Source organism: Ailuropoda melanoleuca, chromosome 7 (genome assembly GCF_002007445.2).
Source record: "Ailuropoda melanoleuca isolate Jingjing chromosome 7, ASM200744v2, whole genome shotgun sequence".
NCBI lineage: Eukaryota > Metazoa > Chordata > Mammalia > Carnivora > Ursidae > Ailuropoda > Ailuropoda melanoleuca.
In genome coordinates this window covers 120,214,444-120,240,020 of record NC_048224.1, presented here as the reverse complement: position 1 = coordinate 120,240,020, position 25,577 = coordinate 120,214,444, and positions in this window count along the sequence as shown.

The window sequence follows — 25,577 nt, the reverse complement described above, 5'->3', positions numbered from 1 at the left end:
TCTGAAGGATATATCCTCTGATATAAAAATTGTCTCTATAACACACTTACTTCTCTTTACTAATAAAAACTTTCCAACACTGTTCCTAAGGTGTGTGTTTCTTGCATATAAACATACATGATTATGTGTGAGTATGTATCTGTTTATGTGTGAATGAGTACTCGGTATAGTTAAAACTATTCTAAATAGTTTATTTTTATCTTTATACGATTCTGTTTTAAAGCATAATGATTTTCAGGTGGCAGCCACGTTTTTTTTCTGTGTTGTAATTATAATATTTACTGCAGATAATATGAAAGCTTAGATTGAAAGAAAATATCAGGCCATAACCTGTCACTTCTATAGGTTTTATTGAAATGGAAACAAAGCAAATATTTATAACTGTTTTGTTAAATTGGTAACTCAATATTCTGGGGAACTTAATCCATTTTTTATTTATGGTTAGCCATATCCCTAGGTTGGTATCTATTTCTTGTCTATATCCAGAGGAAACCATATTTAATATCGCTTGTAGAAAATTTAAGACTTTGTTCATATTTTCTGCTTAAATGTGTGTACTTCCTTCTCTCTGCAAAACCCTAACGGTTTTATTATCATATTAACTTAATTTAAAAATCCAGAAAACATCTAACATAAAGGTAAAAGAGAAAGAAAGGTACTGGAAATATGACAGTTGTTCAATTGCAATAAGTTCTCCTTTCCCAGAAAACAACCTGGGATTTACTATAGAAGGTTGTGTCCAGAAGAAAAGATTAAATACTGCGGCACCATTAAAGTCTACAGTTACCGACCGCTCTCTTGCACCTTTATTTAAAGGCTACATGATTGACACGTTTTATTAGCTAGCTCATGCCTGTAGCTTTGTTACAGCAATTCCTAAATTAATTTACAAATTTCAGTCAACCTGTTGTGTTTTTATAACTGTCTCCCTGAATATCCTTCACAAGCAATACTAGAATTCCCCCCAGACAGAGCACCGCTGTTCCAACTAATTCTTCCCTTGTTAAATAGTTGTGTTCTTTTGATTGCAGCATAGGGTAAGCTTCCTTTTGCATGTGCTATTTTGTCAATGACTACTTTGGAAAGTCATCAAATAATAATGTGTATGGGATAAAACAAGTGTTTTATCCTTGTATTATGACAAAAGCCATTGTAATTTGTTGTCTTCTATAATATTTAAATTATAAGGTATTGGCAAATCAGACTCCAGTACAAATACAGAGTGTAGGAATAGTTACTTAAAATGAATTGGCTTAAAATATCAATTCAATGACACTGGAATTTAAGTTTATTTTTAGCAAAAAGCTACACTTTGGGGATATTCTACTTACAGATACATGCAGTATAACAGGAGGGGAAAAGTCCTGATAATGAGAGGATATAGCAATAAAAGTAAGGTACTATAAGCTTAAACCCTGTCGGGGATGGCAGGAACAGGTATGAAGTAAGCACTGCTATTAGTTGGTAACTCTCAAGTTCTACTTACACAGAATAATGAAGACGGGGTAATGGCAGAGAAACTGGTCTCCTGATATCATTGAGGGTCCCACCAAAGATAAGTCACACTCAAAACTGGAAATTTGAGAACTTCTTTACAAAGGAACTTATGGTAGGCAGAGTAATACCTCCATCACCATCACCAAAGGTCCATGTCCTCATCCCCAGAACCAGCGAACACATTACCTTACACAGCAAAGGAGACTTTGGTGATGTGATTAAGTCAAGGATTAGCAGGTGGGAAAATTATTTTGGGTGGTCTAGATGGGTCAAATGTAATCACACAGGTTTTTGTAAGAGAAAGAGGTAGGCGAGGGGCGCCTGGGTGGCGCAGTCGTTAAGCGTCTGCCTTTGGCTCAGGGCGGGATCGAGCCTCACATCAGGCTTCTCCGCTAGGAGCCTGCTTCTTCCTCTCCCACTCCCCCTGCTTGTGTTCCCTCTCTCGCCGGCTCTCTCTCTCTGCCAAATAAATAAAAATCTTCAAAAAAAAAAAAAAAAGAGGGAGGTGAGAGAGAGAAAGAGATACGATGAGAGAAACAAAAATCAGAGTAAACCAGGGCCATGGGCCAAAGAATGCAGGTAGACTCGAGAAGCTGGAAAAGGTAAAGAATCTCTCCTAGAATATCCAGTAGGACAGCAGCACCACTGACACCTGGACTTTCAAACTTCAGATTTCTAGAACTGTAAACTAATTTGTCTTAAACAACTAAGTTTGCAGTAACTTGTTACAACAGCAGTAAGAAAATAATAAAGGATTCTACATAAAGTAAGTGTAGGAGAACTTCAAGAGTTGAGGGACGAGAGAAGAGAAAAATTACCAGAGCCCACAGACTCTGAATTCATACTGTCAGTCACCTTGAAAAACACAGTGACCTTTGCTTGAGGGATCAAGCCATATAAAGGTGACCTTGCAAGTGGGGAGCGAAGGGAATAAGCATGCCACCAATGTCCCTTTCCCTCTGTATTTAGTATCCTTCTAAGCCTTGCCATGCCATGATTCCAACGGAAAGCAACAGGGCAGGAGATCCTGATTGGAATGGACTGCTGGGACTGAACACCTGGTAGGGAAGAGCGGAGAGAGACCTGGTGCATCTCCCTTTGGCATTTTGCCACACTCACAATGCACAGCGTGTGCTGCCTGAGGAGTTGTTAGTAATGGGCCTGCAAGTAAGGAATCTGCTGCTTCTACCTGCCTATGCATGCAGCAACAAAACACATTTTCTGGCCTTGTTCTTGAATCCTTCTCATTATTTTTATTATAAGGAGAAAAAAAAAAGCTACTGAGAATCTAAGAAAATGGACTCCTGGAAATTTTCTAAACAGGATGAAAAAACTAAAATAACAATAATAGTATTATAATTGGAATAGATAATACTGGGAGCTTAGAATATCTTTATACTGTTGAACCGATCTGTGATTTAGATACTGTCCATCTTACAGTATTTTTTTTTTCTACAAGAGGCGTTCAAACACTGAAGTAATTTGTCCCAAATCACACAAACAGTATATGGGATAGCTGGAATACAAAGGCCATCAGCAACACCGTTTCCATCTATGCATTTGAAACACCATCTCTCCCCTTTTCCAATCACACACATGCCCAGACTGCCCAAAAATGATTCCTAGATATTTTAAATATATTTTTAATAAGTGAAAGAATGATAATTTTCAAATATCATGGGAGAATGTTAAAGCGGATGCTCATGAATTGTGCCTAAAATCTTAGAGCGTACCCAGGAATACACACTGACCTACAATAAAACTAAAAAAAAAAATAGTATTCTTATCAAGGCCATGCTTTAACTTTAGTGACTAAGGTTTTCCTCCAGTGCAAGTTTTCTAGTTATTTTCGTGCTTGCATGCTGTCTTATTTGCAGCTTTTTTTCTGCACTCTTTGTGCGGAAAAAGTGCTTCAAGGTGCATATTCTTTTAAACTATTAAATCAATTTGGAATTCTCTTGGAAAATAATTCTGAGATCATTGGGGATGTGAATGGCTGTTCCTAAACCTCTACTCTTGTCCTGTTTTTTTCTTTCCCATGAGAAATATAGCTAAACTCATTGTGTCTCTGTGTATGAGGTTTCTAATCTATATGCAATGCAGGAAAATCAAATAGCTAAGCAGGTTCAACATAGCTATTACTGAAGGGCATAGGAAATTTCTGGATCTAACGAAGGCCACTGTGTACTGGCTGTCCCCTGAACTCACAATTAATCATATTTGACAACTGACTACAAAATGCAGATTACTTGGCAGATAGTACCTTATGTTTCACATAATTCTCCTTCTCCTTGAACTGTTTACTTTCTACTTCATGAACCTGGTGTTTTATACATAATCTATTACGCAAAGTTGCTTTAAACATTTGGTACTTATGTTTCCATTTAATTATCTGATATGTTAACATACTGCTAACTCGAGAATAAGAGAGATATCAAGAATAAGAGAATGTCAAGTGAGTTGAATTACAGTGAAGGATATAGAATTTCAAGGACACTTATTTTGTTTGCCAATGAACATAATGCATCTTTCTTAATGTTTATAGAGTCACACTTTTGAAGCAGGAAGGATAAGGCATTTGATTAATTCCTCTGTCATCAACAACACTATTTTTACATCATTCCAGAATAGAATTGATTCCTATATATTAATTGTAATCAAAATAATTTTCACTTTCAGAAAATTTATTTTCAATATACAATACTATTTGTATCACTTAAGATCAACCATCCGTATTTTAATTTTCCAGCTGTTATTTTGTGAAAAATATCAGCGTTAGACCCCCCCCAAAAAAGTTGGATATTATCAAAAAGTTGGTAGGCGATTTGCAGAATGGCATTTACTTGAAATAAATGTGGCATGATATGAATCTGAATTGCTTAAGTAATGAAACAGTAAGAAAAAAATTAAAAAGGAAACGGCATTCATATAGTAAGTAGGATTATGGTCCTATTCAAGCAAATGAATAAATATCCTCTTCAACATACTGGCAATTTTCTATTGGTATTTTCCTGTTGATTGTGCAAGAGCAGTAAAAGCATGAGCATGGATAAGTGTTTAAGATAAATCAATTTAAATATATTAGAAAAGCAAAAAATGTTCATTCATAAATGAATTTATCCCATTCAAGTGTGGGAGCATGTCATGTTATTATTGCCACACTTTGGAGGAGACAGATTTAGATATGCATACATGGGTTGAAATAATAAATCATTCTTCGCTATTATTTTTCTTCCATGTCCTATGAATAATCAATAGGAAACCAGCTATGTGAGTTTGGTAATTATTCTCAACTTTTATTTTGAAGTACATTGGAGTATTCCAGACACTAATGCTACTTATAGCAATGACTAATTTTAATCAGTCATTTTATGGATGTGTGATTAAAAAAAAGATGATTAAAAAGTCTCCGAGTGAAGTATTTCTTTAAATAGAACATTGCATAAACAGTAAAGTCAGGACATATTCTGGGTCTAAGGGCAAAATCAGCAAAACTGAACACTATAGATAGTGCAGCATTTGTAACTATAACCTATATGAAATACATACAAAAACTATAGGCATGCAGTAATATGTTTAAATCTTCTGCAAAGACTCTTTTACCTCAGGTCAAAAAGTAGAGATATATATCCATATGTTTTTGCAAGTTGGAAGTCTATCATAAGCACAAAGGTACTTAAAAACTCCTCAAAATTTCCAAGAAGGCTTTGTCTAAAATAAGAGAATGGTTTCTCTTTGCCCTAGTTTAGTCACAAAAAGAAAAACTTAATGTTTTTCACAAAAGTAAAAACATTTATCTTAGCATGCCATCCTGAAATCTAAGTACAATTGTGACATTGTGTACAAAGTTGTGCCCACTAAGCTACAGCCACTCTTATTATTATGTCTATGATCAAGATATCAGATGAATTCATTCGCTCAATGAAACCACACTGCTACAGTAGTTACAATTGGAGTCACCATCTGGTGGAGCCTATGATAATCCACTGTAATTCTCCAAGATCCATCTTTCTTCTACACGGGCCAAACAGTCTAATTGAATGGATATGTGGTGAGAATCACCACCTCTACATCCTTCAAATCCATGATGGTGGTACAAATATTGCCAATCCTTCCAGTACTGCGATATTGCCTCTAATTTACACTGTTTCTAGGTAGACACAGTGCTAGTGGCTTCCACTTGACCTTTCCTATGATAATAGTCCTCACTCTACAGATCAGGAAACCCATGCAGAGATTCTGCCAACTACTGAGTATGTCTATTCCAAATATGAATTCCAGAAATGGGGAAATAATAAAATGGGTCAGGGATTCAGTTGGTCCACTGTGAGAAAGACTTGACCTCCACAGCCTCTTCTCTGGCTGCACTAGAGTGACATTTTAAGTGCCCTGGAATTACTATCAGTTCAGAACCACTGTCCAACAGTATTCAAAGTTCTATGTCTCTTTTTCTAATGCAGTTATCCTGGTGAAAAGTCACAGGCCCCCTTGAGGAAGGCTAGGAGCATATATAAAATTTTGACAAGTTATCGGGGTCTTTCCTCAAGGGGTCCAGTTCTGTACACTGGCTCAAGTCTGGGCATTGATTGAGGAATCATGACTCTGTTTTTGTGGTTGAGATTTAGAGTTTTGTTCACTTGACCCAGAACTTTTCTGCTTACACAGATCAAGTAAGAATTTAATAGTCTTCTATTTCTCTTCCAGGGACACTGTGATCAGCTAGTTAACAGGTCTGTGTAAGTTAGTCTATTCTACTCTTTGACTCTGCTCTCCATTAGAGTAACCATGCCCACCTTGTCTTTAATGGTTGAATGCTGCCGTTTGGCCCCTGCTACCCTGAGATGCAATTATTCCCATTGCACTTCATTTTCCCGATTGACTCACTCTAGTTCCCACAGTAAGACCTGGACTACAGAGAAGAAAGACCTGATGAGCTCTTCAAAGATAATGGGGCTCCCCTCACAAATTTACTTCTCACAGTTTTGTGAAAGGTTAAGTCTTTGGGATTCCAAGTGTGGATGAGTACATCTTAATGATGAATCCACTCTAAAATTTTAATCTCCTTAAGCTTATGAATCTTTTCCTATACATTAAACCAAGGCACGTCTGGCATTTCCAACTCACTAATTATAGGTAAACTTTTACTATGTGTTTCAGCTAACCAACTGAACAGTTTGAGTCCTCTCTACCTCCTTCAGCTGCAACACTAACACAGAATCTCTGCTCAGTGAGCCCATCAACAAATCTGTCCTACCTCCATTTTGCATTCCTTCCATCATTATCCCACATCCTTAAAAGCCACTCCCACACATGTTTCTGGATTCTTTCTGGATAAATTAGAAAACTCAAATAGTGTTTTTGGAGTGAGCACGGCCTCATGAATCATGCTTACTACCTCACTGTCAGAAGTCAGCTAGAACGTGAGTCTAGTTATAGGTCTAGAAGCAAAGAGGGGTGGTGGGGTGGGTTCCCAAGAAGAACTGGCATTGTCTTGCAAGGCAACTACCTCAAAGGGTGCCACTGTAGGGTCCTTAGTCAATGCAGGGTTAATCCCCTCAGAAGGGGTAGAAAGGCCATCTCCGCTATGGCTAGGGAAGCTGTTTCTACTACCAAAGAAGACTCACCAGATTAAATGGCTCAGTGTCCTCAGCTTTAACAAGATCTTCCCACATATACACATTACAGTTTTCAGGATCCCATTCCTTGCCAATCAAGGTATCAGTAGACAACTTGAGAAGTGGGGAGTTCACCTTGCATTGTCTATCAGCCAGCTTGCAGGATGAGATTATGAGTTTGACTGTCAGCAACCTCAGCCAAGCTGCTACAGGAGATAAGGGTGCCCTTCAGGGCACACACAGAAGGCTTCAGATCTTTTATAGGGCACTTGAACTAGGAAATTGAATCCCTGAACTCATCCTTTTCTTTTACCACTTTGTTCAGTAGCATTAGGGACAATCAGACAACCTCATTACATTTGTAAATTTGTAAAAAATATTTGTTATACACAGTCACCTAGCCCCTTGCTTGTTATGTCATTAAGAGTAACCAATGGTGATATTTTGCCTAACCCTATTGCCAGATCACAACTAGAAACTATCGGTTCTCTTTTTTACTAGAAATAGAAACCATCAGCACCTTTAAATCTGTTTGGATTAGAGTCAATTCCAGAAGCCTTCTCACTCATAGGAAGGTCAGCTTTTTAATTCTTTTTAGGTCTTCAATCCATTGGAGGAGGCCTATCTACAATACAGAGGTGATCTGCTGTATTCATTTCACCAATTTAAATGTTTATCTCACCCCAAAATACACACACATAAATACTCATAATAATGTCTGATCAAATATCTGGGCACCCAATGGCCCAGTGAAGTTGACACATAAAATCAGCTATCACAATCAATAAGTATTAGCAATTTCTACTAAAAGAGAAAACAATTTGTTCTTATACATAAATAGGTTGCATTTCCATTGCTATATAACACCAAGTTGAGTGATTTAGGTCAAGCCACATTAATTGTATTGTAATTTCCTTGATCAGGAATCTGTACATATCAAAGCTGGGTCCTCTGCTCAGAGCATTTCAAGGCTGCAATCAAGGTCTGACTGGACTGGGTTCTTGAGAAGCTCTGAAGAAGAATCCACTCCAAAGCTCATTCCAGTTGTTGGCAGAATTCATTGTCTTGGCTATATGACTCAGAGTCCAGCTTCTGTCAATGTAGGCCACCTACAGGTCCTATAGTTCTAGTGCAGTGACCTGCCACTTGACCCTCTCCACACACTGCTCAAAACATAGTTATTGATTTCCTTCTTTAACCACAGATGGATAGTGTTTTTCTCCATTCTTCTAAGAAAGAGCCTAATAGAATGAATCATGATCTTGGGCATTTCATCCCATTGCCCGTGTCATGTAATATAACCCGAGAAAGGTAGCAGCATTCCATCATCACTCTTGTCATATTTTATTGGTTAGAAGAAAATCACAGATCTCAAACAAAGGAGGATATTATACAAAGGTGTGATTCATTTAAGGTTACTTTAGGGTGTGTTCATAACAAGAAAAATTGTGCTTTCTTCCATCTGAAAAGTTATTAATAACAGGTTTTGTTATATGCTTTGTTCATTAATTTACTCATTCTGTAGTTTATTGAGGATCTACTATGATTGCAACACATATGATAAAGTGATTGAAAAAAAAGTTATGCATGTAAGTAAAATTGTCATATACATTTTAAAATGTACAGTAACCTGAAACAAAAGCAATGCTATGACAGTGAATAAATGGATGGTGTGGTAATTAAGATCAGAACTCTGTCAAAATGAGATTTGAGCTGAGGTCTGCATTTTTTCTCAGAGTCAATCACAAGCCATTTACAAAGATTTTGTCAAAAAGAAAAAAAGACCAAATTTACATATTCAAAATAATGATCTCCTTCTAAAAAATGTCTATGAAGAATGGCAGCTACGTGGAACATTATAAAAGTAGTACATTAGTTGAGATGACACTGCACAGTTTATGTTAGAGACAGATTTCAGCAGGATCGAGGTTAAAAAAGAGAAAAGGAAAAAACCCATAATTATTCTGTACACCAGATCTAGGGACTTGACAGGTTTGATACTGGAAATATATACTTAAGGCTATTAAGAGAAAACTAGGGGTACCTCTAAATCGTGAATGTTCCTCCTATACCCTCAAGGAAAAATGCTATAACTTAATCACCAAATCAGAAAAGATGTGGAAATACTGCCTGATATATTTAATGTAGCTGTGAAATAACCAAATAAAATAGGAACTTATTGTATCGAGAATACATGTGTGCACATATATATATATAGTAAGATACCTGTTAATGTTTCATAACTGGCCCCCATAAGAACTAAGATAATGGCAAAACATGTTATTAAGCTAAGATGTGAAGAATATTGTGGAGGCTGAGATAGTCCTAAGAAAAATCATCTGCAATATTAAGTATCCTTCCAAGCAGAAGTTTCACAACCAAGAGAAGAAGATAGGGTAACTATCATCACATAGACAGAAAATACATGCTATTTGGGGAGGTCTCTGGAAAAGGAGTAAATGTCCAGTAATTTGGATGTTGTTTCATATGTTAGATTTATATATAGCTGAACTGTTAATATTCCCCCCCAAAAAAATCTTCAGAATGTATTTTCATCTCAAATTTGCTTCAAATGCATTCTTACCATCTACTGTATTTTTTTAAAAACTGATATATTTATTTAGAGCAGAGAGAGTGAGAGCAAGGGAGAGGGGGAGAAGGAGAGGCAGAGAGAAACTTAAGCAGACTCTCTGCTGAGCACGGACCTCGATGTGGAGCTCCATCCCATGACCCTGAGATCACGACCTGAACCAAAACCAAGAGCTGGATGCTTAACTGACTGTGCCATCCGGGTGTCCCCATCTACTATATTTTTAAAGAATTTTTGAAATTACTCTAATATTTGTGAATTTTTGAAATTACTCTAATATTTGTGATTCCAGAGTGAAGACAGAGATGATCATAGGTCATTTTTCTTACTTGACACCTCCTTTTAATATTCAAACTCAAATGGAGGTATTAAGATTCATGGACAAATTTCTGCCTTGGGCAACTGATCGAATGGAGCTTTCACTTACTAATAATAGAATGACTGGAGTAAGATTAGGCCATATTGTTTATTTCTAAAAATCATTTAGTGAGAAAATAAAAGATCAAATAAAGTGTAAAATATATGGGCCTAAAATAAAGTCCAGATACATATTATAAACTTTGTAATTATTAGCCTACAATTGGTATATGAAATGCAAGAAATAAGGTTACTATGAAGTAGACACCTAGATTCTAGTCATTAAATATCTTAACAATTTAAAAATCACCAGAGAAAGGTTTGGGAAGTTAGAATGATATGTGTCCAATGAAATGAGGAAACTCGGGATTTAATGAAACCTGAGGCTGGTTTCATGGACATGTGATCTGCAATCATATAGGGCCTTATATTTGGTTTAATTAATGTTTTCTTACCATTTTTAAATTTTTAATAATTTATGAACAAGGCACTACACATTTTCACTTTTTGCTGGGTCTCATAAATTACGTGGTTGGTGTTAATGCTATGGAAGACAAGAGAAAACAGGGGTTTCCCACATGATTTAGAAATATAGATTTTATGAAACTTTACTATAGAATTAAAAGAGAAAGAATATATGACTACATAATGAAAGAGAAATGCAAGTCAGAGAAAGATTTTTTTATTTGTTTATATATAAAGATGTTTATTTTTTTAAGATTTTATTTATTTTGTGGGGGGGGCAGCAGAGGGAGAGGGACAAGCAGACTCCAAGGCTGAACGTAGTACCTGATGAGGGGCTCAATCCATGACCCTGCAATCATGACCTCAGCCAAAATAGAATTGGATGCTTAACTGACTGAGCCACCCAGGCGCCCCTAAAGACGTTTCTAAGGCATGTCTGAACATGATGAGTAACAATCCAGTAGACAGGCAGAAGCTGAAGATACAGCCAAAGAGAAGGTAACCAGAAGAAAGAGGTCCATGAAAAAAAAGACAAGGGAATTAGATTTTAAATGCATAGAAATGCTGGTTTTTCAGTGCAGAGAGCCCTTTCCTTTGCTTTAAGAGAAAAGGCAGTTACCCATTCAGGTAGAATTTTAAATGGGGCCATGGGAAGATGTTTTCAATATGAGAGCCTGCATGCTACCAGTGATCAGTTCAGAGTGAGAAGACTGGCAATCTGTTGAGAAAAATCAAGAAGACATAGAATAATTGCAGAAAGAGAGTGATGGATCTCGTTTACCACAAAAATGATGAAACTACTGCTGGGCTTTAAGTAATTCTCTGATCAAAAGGATAGATGAACAAAGCTGAGCTGTAGGCTGTCTTTGTTTAACTTAACAGAAGGTAGCCCTCTGAGAGATATAGTGCTGAGCTGGGTTTCAGACCCCACTTCTGACCTCTGTCTCTGCAGCAGAGGTGAAAGGAAGGAATAATCACCTTCACAAAATAACACACCTTGGAAATCCACCGCACAAGCAGAAAGTATACTGACACTTGAATTCCTACCTTCATTTTACAGACCCAGTCCCAGTTAAATTCCACCAATGTTAATAGTTTTTCAAAAGTGGAGTTCCTTTAATAAATAAGAAAATGGATATTTCAATGAGATTACGTTATATATAGTAAAAGAGAAAAAAATAGGAAAGCGCAAGTATTTCTAAATCTTAGGATACAAGTTATACTTTACATCTTAATTTTTTTTTTCTTATAGGAAATTACCAAAATATTTTTAAATTATTTTCTTTTTAAACTCCTCATACTCGATCTTGGTAGTAAAAGATATATTTAAATATTTTAGCTATAACACTTAGAGCATCCCACATCAAGACCAATAAAGTACATAAAACATGAAGTTTTTAAAAATCAAATTTTTTTCAAATTATGGTTTTTCTTCTTAGAAACAAAATAAGAATTTGACCTTTTTTTTCTGAATATGACCACTTGACCATTAGAGATTTAATTTTGATTCTTGATTTTTACCATGTCACATTTATTTACTTACTTATTGCATTGTTAGATTTTTGAAGTATAATCCACCTCCTAAAAAACTCATATCGTATCGTACTGCTCAGAGAATTATCACAAAGTAAACATGTCTCTGAAAAAAAAAAGCCATATACTCAATACCCCACAAAGACAACTCATCCCATGACATCACCCAATTATGTCCTCCTTTGTCCCCAGAAGGGACAACTATCATGATTACACCCTAAATACATTTTGCCCATTTGAACATTATGAAAATAGAGTCATAGAACTTATATTCTATTTTTGGCTTCTTCCACTCAATATTTGTCTTGCAATTACACCATGTTGCAATTGTAATTAATTATCCATACTTAATAGCACTCCATTTATGAATCATTTATATATATATTCTACTCTACATGGACATTTGAAACTGTTTTCCATTACAATTCAACTATTATGACACACATATTTTTATCACACATAGGAACACATTTTTGGGGGATAACAATATTTCCACGACCAAAGTGGCAGCTTTTAGCATTATTTTTTAGGATTACATAGTCATATACTGATCTTTAAAGATTCACACATACAAGAATAAGATATGTGTGAAGGGCTGTGTAGGTCTGAGCAGCAAGGTATAGGCAATGAGGCCACCCATTTTGCCCAAGATCATGAAAGGCAGCATTTACTAACATTTTTTTTTCCTTTTCTTTCAAACCTCCGGATAAACTTGAGCCATAAAAAATGACAATAATTTGAATCAGGTATATAGAAGTAGGGAAGTCAGACACAGAAAGTGGGAAACAGAAAGTTGCAACATTGTTTATGAATTCAATAAAAATAAAATTGTTTATGGTACACATTTGCCTTTTAATATTTTTATAGATATACCACAAAAATATTGAAATTTTTTAGATTAGGATATATTAAGGAAAATACTCTATTTGAATTACAAAAATTAAGTTTGCTTAATTTCTGGACACATCACAACCCACTCCCCCAGTCCCCTAAACTTTCACTTCCTATTGCTTGACTCAACAAACATTATGCATGGAAAATGATCTTAAAAACTTTAAGATATATTTTTCTTTTCCAATGAGAGAAAATAGTATTTGATACAGTTGCATTGATGTGTGTCTCAGAAATGAGTGTTATTTTAATTAGGTAATTATACATAATTGTAATTATACACATGTAATTGTAATTATACATAATTTGAATTATACTGTACATTATGTAATTACACATAATTATCATTATACATTTGTCATAAAATCTAAGAAGTTAGAGATAAAATATCTACTAGGTCACCCAGTCAGTCCTTTTCTTAGAATTCTGCCCCAGAGATTTTCCTAAGGATTATTCTTACCCTTCAAATGAGTTAAATAATGAAGCTGATTTGTGCTCAATAGTCTTTCTTTATAGTCAATCAGCAGCTCAAATTTTTTTTTTTGTTCGTCTGTTAAAGCTTTCTATTATGCCGTTCAGAATGTGTTGTGAGTCATGTTGTGATGTGTTTATTAATGAACACATAGGAAAAATTCAATGTAATGAGTCTCATTTACAGATACGTAAATTTTATGAACTGCAGCTACAGGAGAGATTCCTTTTTCCTAATCTGATTGATATCCTGGTGTTGACAGGATGGAAACCTATAGAAAAAGTATTGCTCAGGAACTGTGACTTAATAGCACCGTTGTCTCGTATTACAGCTGGTCCTGACTAGGTTGGAAGCTTGTTTTTCTTCAATCCTGAACCTATGACACAGCTCAGAACACTACGGTGCAGGTAAGGGGTCAAAATTGATGCTACTCTCACAACCCTTGAAATGGTATTTATTTTATATGCTGGGTTTTGATATGCAGATCATTGGGTCAGATGCTTTTTAACTTGAAAATGAGTTTAATCCATAAATTGAAGCTTTGCACAAGCAGTATTAACCTACATGATCAGCACTTTCTTAGAAAATCACATCAGGGAGGTGCCTGGGTGGCTAAATTGGTTAAGCATCCTCCTCTCTTGGTTTTGGCTCAGGTCATAATCTCAGGTCATGAGATCAAGCCCCACGCCAGGCTCTGTGCTCAGCATGGAATCTGTTTCAGACTATCTCTCCCTCTCTCTCCTGCTCACTCTCAAATAAATGAAAATCTTAAAAAAAAAATCACCTCAGGGCTGACTTTAGCAATATGTTTGCAGTATTCACATGATGAATTGTTCTTCTGCACTATTGTTAAATTACAAATAGGCACACATTTCCTTTCAGTGGAAGCCAAGGTAAGTTTCTGCTTCCACCTCCCACTCGTACTCCATCTTGACAGATGTGCATGGATATGTGTATACATGTGCACTTTTAAATTTGTATGTACATAAATGGGTGTATACACATTTATTATGGATAAGAAGCTGTTTTTCTTTTCTATGGATCTGTTTAGGGTATTTACCCAACCATCTAAAATCACAATCATTATCCAGTGGTGATGGTTTAACCTGTGGACATATGTCTTAATCTCTCAAGTAGAAAAAACAGAGGTGTCCTACTGAGAGCATGGACAGTGGTAATTATTAAGACAGCCTTTCTTAATTAGGAAAATGAAATTACATATCTTCTACTTTTGTTTCAATACCAATAGAAAGTGTTCTATTTGGCATTGTGGCAAGGTGCAGTGGAAAGAAACTGAGCTTTGGATCCATGAAGACATCTCTGACACTGAATAAGTTAGGTAATCAGTTTGAAACACTGTCTTTTTACCCATTAATTAGAATTGGTTATACTTTCCCTTCTAAAGCTTAGGTAAGAGTTTTCTCTACACTTCTAACAGAATGTTTACTTAGCACAAGGTAACTTTACAATAAATGTTGATTTTTTTGTTCCATGTGTCTATTCACCATATTCTGTTCAAACCTGACTTATGTGTCCTGGCCCTAACTGAGCTGTGCTTCTGGTTACCTTCTGTACTCTGACTTGGACCCTATTCAGGATATTGATACTTGTACGTACCCTTAATAACTGTTAGCATAGGCTGCATCTACTGTGCATCAGACAGCTATGTGCTTAGGACTCAAATATTAAAAAAAAAAAAAAATCATGCCTTGGATATCCTTGCATTTTAGTGGAGAACTTGGTTGTCACAGCCTAAGATGAGCAATGATTATGTCTTATGCAGGAACGAAAGTAATATAAAAATAATACCTATATCATCATGGGCATTATCTCCTTTCCCAAGACAGTTTCCATTTTCCTTTCTGTGAATTGGGAAAAATGATGGCACCTATTCCACGGCGTATTCGTTTGTGAAGGTGGAATGAGCTAATATTGTATAAAGTGGACAAAGCAATATCTCACATACAACAAACTTTAAATGGTTTGGAAAGGGAAAGAATTTTTGCTTAAACTCCTAGATTGTCTTTCTTAAAGAATTAAGTGAAATTAATAGAACGAGGTATTTGAATCAGGCTTGAAGCCAGGTAATCTGATCAAACTTGCCTCTTTCTGAGCCTCTGAAGCCCTCATGACTTTTCCCAACCAGAAGTTTTATATGAATAATTTATAAATAAGCTATTAGGAGCTCTAGAGTTGCCTCTTCTATGTGATTTAACATATTGGCTAGCAGCATGCTTTTAATTTTATAACTCAGTATTGTGTGTTATGAAGTGTACTGTGTCTGTGATATATCACGTACCTAGCGAATATCTGTCAACTTCCTTGCTAACACACAAGGAGTAAGAGGAGCTATTTGGAAATTCATTCTGGTTGTAGCGCATTGTTCTACACGGAGTACAATCTGAATACAAGTGGCGCTTTATCCTTTTATCTATCGGAGTTTTTAAATTTTTGTCCACAATCTCTTTCTTTATACACTTGGGATGATTGTCTTAATCGCAATCGGAGCCTCAACGATGCAAGTTCCAAAAGTTGGTCTCACCCACAGTGTATTACTAGTCGCCTGTACAAGAACACTAATATATTACTGACCTTAGAATCTGCCTATTTCAGACATCTTTCCCTGTTTCCTAGGTTCAACAGCCAGATTTCCAATGCCTACTGGATATTATCCGTTGGATATCCCGTAGGCATTTTGAACTTATTTTGTCCAAAACATAAATCATCACTTTTTTTTTCACTTGAACCTAATATGTTTCTTATCTTGTTTAATAACACTGTCACTCACCCGTTGCCCAAGGCAATTTCTTCGAAATCATTCCATGTATTTTTTTCTCTCTCCTTCTCAAACATTAATCTCTGTCTCCAATTCTCTTTAATTCAACTGAGTTTGTCCTATGGGCATACTATCTCTAGCGCAAATTATGATACTAATGCTGCTGGTCTTCAGCACTCCAGTCTGTTCACCACTTTCTCAATCACTCACGATTCTGTCAAGGCCTCATCATGAAACACAAGTAGGATTGTCATTGCCCTACTTAAATTGCTTCTCTTCCCATTTCCTACAGGCTAAAAATTAATTTCTTAGAAAAGTCTGTAAGTACTCTATGATTTACTGCTACTGTATGTTTTTGTTTCATACCAGTAGAAACAACAAAAAGATCCTCAGGCATTCTAAATTGCATGAATTATACCAAATGAGACCTATCCCATCGGACCTCCCACTTTTTATTCAGGTTTTTCTTTCAGTCTGTCATGCTCTCTTCTACTTTTGGTAAGTCCTGTTCCTCCTATAAAAAATCTGACTGAAGGTCTCCTATCCTGTGACTCCTTCTTAAGCTGCTGAGGCAATGTTTGTAGTGCCCGTATATGTTCTCCCATAACTGCTAGAACATAATTTTAAAATGGAAACTAATATATATTGCAATTTGTATGTTAATGTGGCTTTCATCACACCTTTTCTGTGAATGCTTGGTACGTAAACAGAGTCCTTTGCCTAACATAGTATTTGATGCCTCACACAGAAAAGAGGTTCAGTAATGTTTCAATGTATTAATAGTTCCCTAACTTGAAAATCAAGACTGTAGAATAAATAGCCTTTCAATGTCAAACTGGGGCATTATTTAACAAGCCCACCCACAGATGAATGAATTCTTTTGAGTATTTATCTATGTCTGACTTTTCTATTTACTATTTGATTAGAGCCCTGTAATTGTGAAGTTACGTGTTAGCCTGGAGATTTCTATTCAGTAGAAAAGACAGCTCCAATTGTTATGATTGCATTGTCCTGTAGGACACGAACCAGTTTTGAACTGAATACAGAGACTGAGAAATGGACTTCAGCCAATAGCAGAATGATATAGGTCACAGGCTGACTTGATACACTGGAATGAAGTAACTATTCAGATTCGGGTGCTATTATTTCTTTGAATTTCTTATTGCTAATCAGCCAAATCATATTTATTTCCTGTTTTCAAGATAATTGATGGATATATGAAGTATGAAATATATTAATTTAAAACTATAACACAGCACCACATGAACCAATGTCTCAGTTCTGAAAGTTAAGTCCATTCAATGCTATCATTTGATAAAGTTACTAATTAGGGGTTTTCTGCCCATGTGACAATAAATAAGAATGTATTCAACACAAAAATCAAGAATGTTTCCTGTCTTCCTTCCAAGAATGTTTTATTCCCTACATAAAAAACCCAGTGCTTCTTATAATTACAATTGAAATTCTTCAATATTAATTTGTATTCTGCAGCACAATTTATCTTAATAAACCATTGAAAAATTCATAATGGTTAAAACTCACTACATTAAAATTTTTTTGTTTCATAATTTAGTATATATAATACCCAAATTCAAACTTTTTTATAAATAAAAATAAATAAATAAAATATTTAAAAAATCTATGTAGCAAAAGCAGAATTCATCTGATGACAAATTTTGGACTGCAAGAAGCAATTAACAAATAACTATGCATTATATCCAGCCTTAATAATAGAGGCCTTGGTTTAGGCTTAACAGTATATTTCTAGCTACCTCTATCAACCCTACTATGCATTTTATTACACTTATTCTGGCCAATATTTAATAATGATTTCATATTTTTTTAAGTAAGACATCCTAAGAATAATAGTCATGTTGCTATTCCCATTTTGCAAAGATACAATTGAGATATGGACTCATTTCAAAAATTCAATGCTACTTATAAAGAGCAATACACTGTGAGCCTTGCATCTGCCTCCCTGCTCAGCGGGGAGCCTGCTTCTCCCTCTGCCCCTCACCCCTTTGGTGCTCTCTCGCTCTCTCCCTCTCTCAAATAAAAATAAATTTAAAAAAAAGAGCAATACACTGTATTTCAAGGTAAGTATTAATTTCCTCTAAAACTTAACCTCTATAAACTTTGTTTACAAAATACATGAATAAAGAACTGTTTAAATTCATAGATTTACAATGTAGTTTACAATATCCTCAAAATCACCACTCAGATTTTAATCAGACCCAAAACTTTCTCAGAAAATCCGTAGACTGATTATTAGAAAGCATGGCAAGGAAACCAATTCCTGGTGTTACAGAACAACCAGGGATAGTCTGTAAATGGATCAATGAGGTGTCACAGCCACCCTGCTCCCATCCTGTCAAAAGGTCCTCACAAACTAGTAATGAAAGACAACCTCTGTCAGCACTAGTCATGGAGCTGTTATACACTTTTAATAGAGCAATTCTGAGATCACGATGTGCACAGAATCCTACTTGAAATGGCTCAAATGAATCCAGCTATCTCAGGCAAGGCTATACCTGAATTAAGAAAGTTTTCCGTGTACATTGAGTTTTAGGCTTCAGGTATTTTTTAATTTCACTGTCCCCTTTTTTATTCTCATAAAACCCATCTCTTCCAAAAATTGTGGTTAAGAATGACAATGGACATTTTGGAGAAAAAATAAATATATTCAGCTATTGTTATCACCCCCATTCTTGTAATCCTTTTTCCAAGTCTCCAATTTTAAGATTTTATTTTCCAAAATATAAATTGATTGAATCTTTTCCATGTAATAATACCCACTGCTTCCTGGGTGGCTAAAACTCTTACATTTAAAGATTATAACCTGTTAGTACATTTAAAAAATAAATTCCACATCTCAAAGCTATTTGATAGTTTTCATTAGTAAAATAAAAATAAAGGAAATCCAATAAGAGGAAATAATTACATTTATTTGGGAAATATATTCAAATTAGAAAACACTGGAGAAAATAAAGTAAAACTTGATTTAGTAATTAATAATAAAATTCAGTGAAACTAGGGTTAAATAGAATGCAGTATTTGGGAAAAGAAGATACTAAAATTGCTACAGGTAAAGTACAAATTTGAATTTTCCAAAGGGTATGCATTCATGTGTTATGCATTCATGTGCTACCCAAGATACAGTTCTGTCTACAAGCACTTCTCTGAGGTGTGAACAGCTCATATCCCCTCAAAATTCTTACTGTTCTTTTTGTCAAGAGAACTGAGAATTTATTTATATTTACATATTTTCTTATTTCTAGGTTTAAAGACTCTTTAAGAATTCACTTATAAATTTACCAGGGATGCCTGATATTGACAGTTTGTAATTGACAGAAATAAAGGGATGTATTTGAATGGAAAGAGGAGGGGGAGAGAACCTGTGGAAGACAGGGGGAGGGGAAGGGAGGGAAAAGGGGAGAAGGGAGGGAGAGGGAGGAGGAGGAGGGGACAGGGACAAGGACAGAGGAAGGAGGGGAGGTGACGGAGAGAGGAAGGGGACAGAGAAGAAGAAGAGAGAGAGAAGAAGGGGGGAGACAGAGAAGAGGAGGAGGAGAGAGAGAAAGGGGAGAGAGAGAGGGGAGAGAGAGGGATGAAGGGGAGGAGGAGGGAGGGGAGAAAGAAGGAGGGAGAAAGGGGAAAGGAAGGGAGTGAGAGAGGAGAGTTTGTGTATTTTTCTCCCATATGACTTTCAGATGTTCAAACTCATCCTTTTTCTATGGGTTCACCCTCCAGATCCTAGTTTCTATCTATATTTTTTATCTAAAAATATTACATATCTCTTCAATTCACACATGATTGTGTATTTGAAGATGAGAAAGATAAAGATATCCTCCCTGATTAACAAACTATACAACTTCCAATTAGCTCAAGTCATTTCCTACATCTAGATTTGCTTAAAATCTGTGATAGTCAGTATGCAGTAGCAATCTCAGCTGGAACAGCAATTATTTTACTCCTTATTACACTGACGCTATCCTGCCCCCTCCACATCATCCCACCTATTAAATATAGCTATATTTGTGATCACGTGTGTGCCTCAAAAAAGAAGAAAAGTAGGGAGAAAAGTTCCTTCCTAGATCCCCATTTATCTACAACACCTATATAAACAAATATTTTCCTTAGCTATAAAACAAGTTTAAGCAATTCTTTTTTCCTCTATTACCAATAAATTGTGTAAAGGCACAGTGCATACATTGACTGCTGGAGAAGGTAATGCTATTTATAGATGTAGATAGACTCAGAAATTCTGATTTTTATATTGCAATTGTAAATGACTTCCACAATCTACAACTATGTACATATTTCCTGAGTTGACTTTCTAAATCAGCAGATACAGAGTAAAATTGACATACTTAAAGGAGAATTGAACTATATTTAATAAATTTCCCTTTCTGGCACTGGAAAACTATTAGTCATCATTTTCCCCATGAATGTATGTTAAAACACCTAGTAAACTGCTGGGCACTTGTTAACTGCTCAATACTGCCTATAGGAAACCCTCCATCCAAATCAGCTTATTTTGCAGGGATTTCCAGCATGATATCACAAAAAGGTATCCATCTGTCCCTATACCCATTTGTAAATTGAATGATACTGAAAATATTTAATTATAATGGTCAGAACAGGCCAATAATGTTACCCAGTGTTGCCTATACACTGAAAGATACTCCTGGAAGTATTCTGTGATGATAAGTGTTAACAAGGACCTCATGGGGGTTTACAGGGAGGGGACAGATTAATGAGAAAAGGGCAATGTGGGAGCTGAAGCACTATACATTTTACAACTTGCATGGGGATGAATTTAAGTAATTTAACAACTGGTATGGCTGTACTGGTTCATAGGGACTTAACATAAACCTTAGTATGAGACCATCTTTGTCCCTATATCTTGTCAATTTTTTTTTTCTTTAAAGATTTTGTTAATTTATTTATTTATTTGAGAGAGAGAGAGAGAGGGAGAGAGAGAGAGAGAGCATGAGCAGGGGAGAGGGAGAGGAAGGGGGAAAGAATCCCAAACAGACTCCATGCTGAGCCCAGAGCCAGAGGTAGGGCTCCATCTCACAGCCCTGAGATCATGACCGGAGCCAAAACCAAAAGTCAGACACTTAAATGACAGAGCCACCCAGGTGCCCTTATATTTTAATTTTTAAAAGATGTAAATATACTAATTTTGTCTTTTTTAACTAAGGAGTTAGAAACGCTTCAGCTAAAATATACTTTGCTGTTGAAACCTGAGTTCTATTAATCATTTCTTATCTTAGGAACTACCTAACCTTAAGCAAGTCATTTAATCTTATTGTACTTCAATTTTATCACTTGAATTACAGGTATAAAATAATTCAACCTATACATTATGAGATTTAAAAGACATTATTATTGTGTAGAATATGATTAAATAATAAAACTTAACATTATATTGTAAAGCAAAATGGTCCTATATTAACTAAAATGTATTCAGTGCATACTATATATGAGATACTTGTCTCTTTTTCTGTTCTCCAAAACTCTTCAGAATAATACTTTTTCACTGCCAATTAATAAATACAAAGTAAATAAATATCTCAAGTCTGAATAGTTAATAAGTGGCAGAGCAAATTTTACTTCAAGGTGCCTGTCTGACACTCTAAATCAATTATTCTACCTCCTTTTCATGCAAGTATTTCATACGTGCATATATGAACATTTTATGTAAACAATGAACAAACTGACATAATTAAATATTTGTTCTATTATGTTCAATGTCAGTAACTGATAGAATTAAACAAAAAATCAGTAAGGATATAGCAGATCTGAACAACTCGAAAAACCAATTTAAACTAATAAGACATTACAGAACACTTTATCCAAATGGCAATTAATATACATAGGCTTCAAATACACAGAAAATACTTCTGAAAATGACACCATAGTCTGGGCTATGTAACAAATTGCAAATTCATTAAAAGATTTATGTCATACAAAATATGTTCTATGACCACAACAATATTAAAATAAAATTCAGTAACAGGAAGATAAATTCATTTGGAAACTAACATATCTAAATAGCTCATATGTCACAAAAGCAATCAAAAGGAAATTATAAATTATACTTAATAAAAAGGAAAGCACAACATATTAGTTAAAAATACCATTAAATTTATATCTAGTATAAAAAGTATATCCAGCTACAGCAGACCCCCCCCAACCTCACTTTGATGATCTGCTTTGATTATACCTCCTTCCTACTTACCTTCCAGAGATAACTACTACCCTGAATTTTGTGATAATTATATCCTCTTGCTTTGCGTTTTGGTTTTAATTCTTAAACAAGGTGTATCTTTTTTAATTAAAAAAAAAAATCTATATGAGAAGAGATGTCTGAAATGTGCTTTCTTTCAGCTGGCTTCATTTTCTACCTTAGGAAACTAGGAAAACACGAGCAAATTAAACCCAAAATAGGAGGAAATAATTCAGATTAAGGTAGAAGTCAAAGAAAAAATGGTGAAAAACAATGAACCTAAAAAGTGGCTAAGAATATCAAATAAATTGTTAAAAGATACATGTCAGAAAAAAGAGAAAAAAATTTAGTGTTGTCAGAAGTTATAGAGACCACAGGAGTAAAACTGAACAGATTTTTTAAATAAGAAAACATAGGGGTGCCTGGCTGGCTCAGTATAGTAAGTATTTGACTTTGGGATGCAGGTCATGATCCCTGGATCCTGGGACTGATCCCCTTTTTGGACTCCCTTCTCAGCAGGGAGCCTGTTACTCTTTCTGCCCCTCCCCTGGCCCCTTCATGTGCTCTCCGGAGCTCTCTCTCTCAAATACATAAAATCTTGAAAAAAAATAAGAAAATATAATGAATAACTTTATGATAATGAATTATAGAATGTAGATTAGATGGACAAATTGCTTGAAAGATGCGCACTTTTAAATTTCACTTAAGAAAAATTTAGACAACCTGAGAAATCCTGTATTTATTGAATAAATATAATGTGTACTAAACACCTGCACACAAAACATATTCCAGACCCTGATACCTTCACTGTTGAATACAATGAAATATTTAATGATGAAATAATGTAAATTCTTTGCTACCTCTGTAATAAAATTGAAAGTAAATGAATAATTCCCACCTCATTCTACAAAGGCCACTATTTCATGATACCAAAACGAGACAGTAACAAAATTTCGTATGATTATCTCTCATGAAGAAAGATGCAGAAATTCTTTTTTTAAAAAGCAAACTAAAGCTAGCAATACATAAAAGTGTTTAAATACAATAGTCAAACATATTTTGTCCCAGAAATGAAAGGTTGGTTTAACAGTAAAAAAAATAAATAAATCCATCCATCTAACTCACCACATTAATAATCACAAAAGGGAGTGCATCTCAGTAGATGCATAAAAAGCATTCAACAAAATTTAACATTCATTCCTAACAAAACTCTCAGCAAGGGACACTTGGCTGGTTCAATCAGTAGAGCATGAGACTCCTGATTTTGGTGTTGTAAATTTGGGCCCCACATTGGGTATAGAGATTGCTAAAAAAAAACCCCCAAAAAACCAACTCTTAGCAAAATCAAACTAAAAGGAAACATCCTCAGTACGGAGCATCTACAAAAGTCCTAGAGCAAAGATCATACCTAATGTTGAAAGGCTCTTATTTTTGCCTCTAATATCAAGAACAAAATAAGGATCCCCATTTTCACCATTTATCATTGTACTAAGTTTTCAGTCAGTGCAACAGGCAAAATAAATAAATGAAGTCATCTCAATTGTAAAGAAAGAAGTTAAGCTCTCTATTCATAAATGGCATGATTGTCTATGTTAATAATCTGATGAACTTCATAAATAAGCTAAAAGAACTATTAAGTGAGTTCAGCTTGTATGCAGAGTACAAGATCACTGTTCAAAATTCAATTGCATTGCCCTATACTAAGAACAAACAACTGGAAATTACAAATTTTTAATATGCCATTTACAATCGCATCAAAATATAAATTACTTAGGGATAAATCTAATAAATGTTGTGCAAGATTTGTAATTTGAAATGTAAATATTGCTTAGAGAGATTAAAACAGACCTAATAAATGTATCAATACACCATGTGTGAAGAAGACTAAGTATCTTGCAAATATCGCTGAAACAACTAAAGTGAATTCTGAGCTCCTTTTCAATTCAGGCATGAGAGTCTGTAATGTGAATTAAAACAAGTTAATTTCCACCAACAATGACTTTTTTTTTAAATCAATACTATTTGGAGCAATTAAGACAACTCCAAATCTCCACAAAATATCACTTATATCAAAGACACAATAATGCAAACCTCAAAATATAAAGATCCAGGAACCATAATCCATTCTTAAGTTTCAAGACAATCAACAGATGTCAATCCTAAAATAATATACATAAGAAAAACATTTAGTAGCTATTATAACTATGCAAAGTGTGGTAAAGTAATATGCAGTTTTAGTGAATATAAATCTAAGAATGTCTGCAAAGTAATATAGGATAGAAAAGGAAATTTTAGAACAGAAAACAAGTCTGAAATAAAATAGAATGAAGTTGAAAGAAAAATTTCACAGAAAGGAAAAAAAAGATAAATATAAAGTATTCAAATTGAGTAAGAAAAATAAAAAGATTGATGAAATATAAAGACAGCCTCATGGGCTTTGGGACAATATCACATTGAACATGAGAGAGAAAAGAAGACAAGAAATATAAAACAATGAACAAAAACTTCCCTGAAGTTTAGCAAGACTTAGCTTTATATACCCAAGAGCTCAGCAAAGCTCAATAGGATAAATTTGAAGAAGACATCATCTAGATAAATCAAAGATAACATCTGGAAACCAAAGATAAAGAAAAAAGTCTTGACAGTAGCCAGAGAAAAATGATAAAATGATGACTATCAATTATGCTTCTGATCAGAAACAATGGAGACCAAAATCTGTGGTGCAATATTTTTGAGATGCTTAAAGAATAAAAAACTCTCTTTTCTAGATCTGGCAAAAATATACTTCGAGATAAAGTCAATGACAGGTATCTTCAGATGAAAGAAAAGTAAAATAACATCTTGTTCCATACTAGTAGTTTAAGAAATGCTAAAAGAAGTTTTTCAATCTAAAGTGAAATGAAACTAGAAGGAAACTAAATCTTCAAGACTGAGTGCAAATATTGGAAATGATAAATATGTCGGTAAAATGTTACATTTTTTCTTTATTAAAATAGGTACAACTGTCAAAAACAAAAATAAAGAAATGTTATTATGGGGTGTGGAATAGAGGTAGATGTAATGCATGTCATATACAGCATAGAGGATGGCAGAGTGAAGGACTCATATGATTGCAAGGTTTCTAGATTTTATGTGCTGTAACTCCT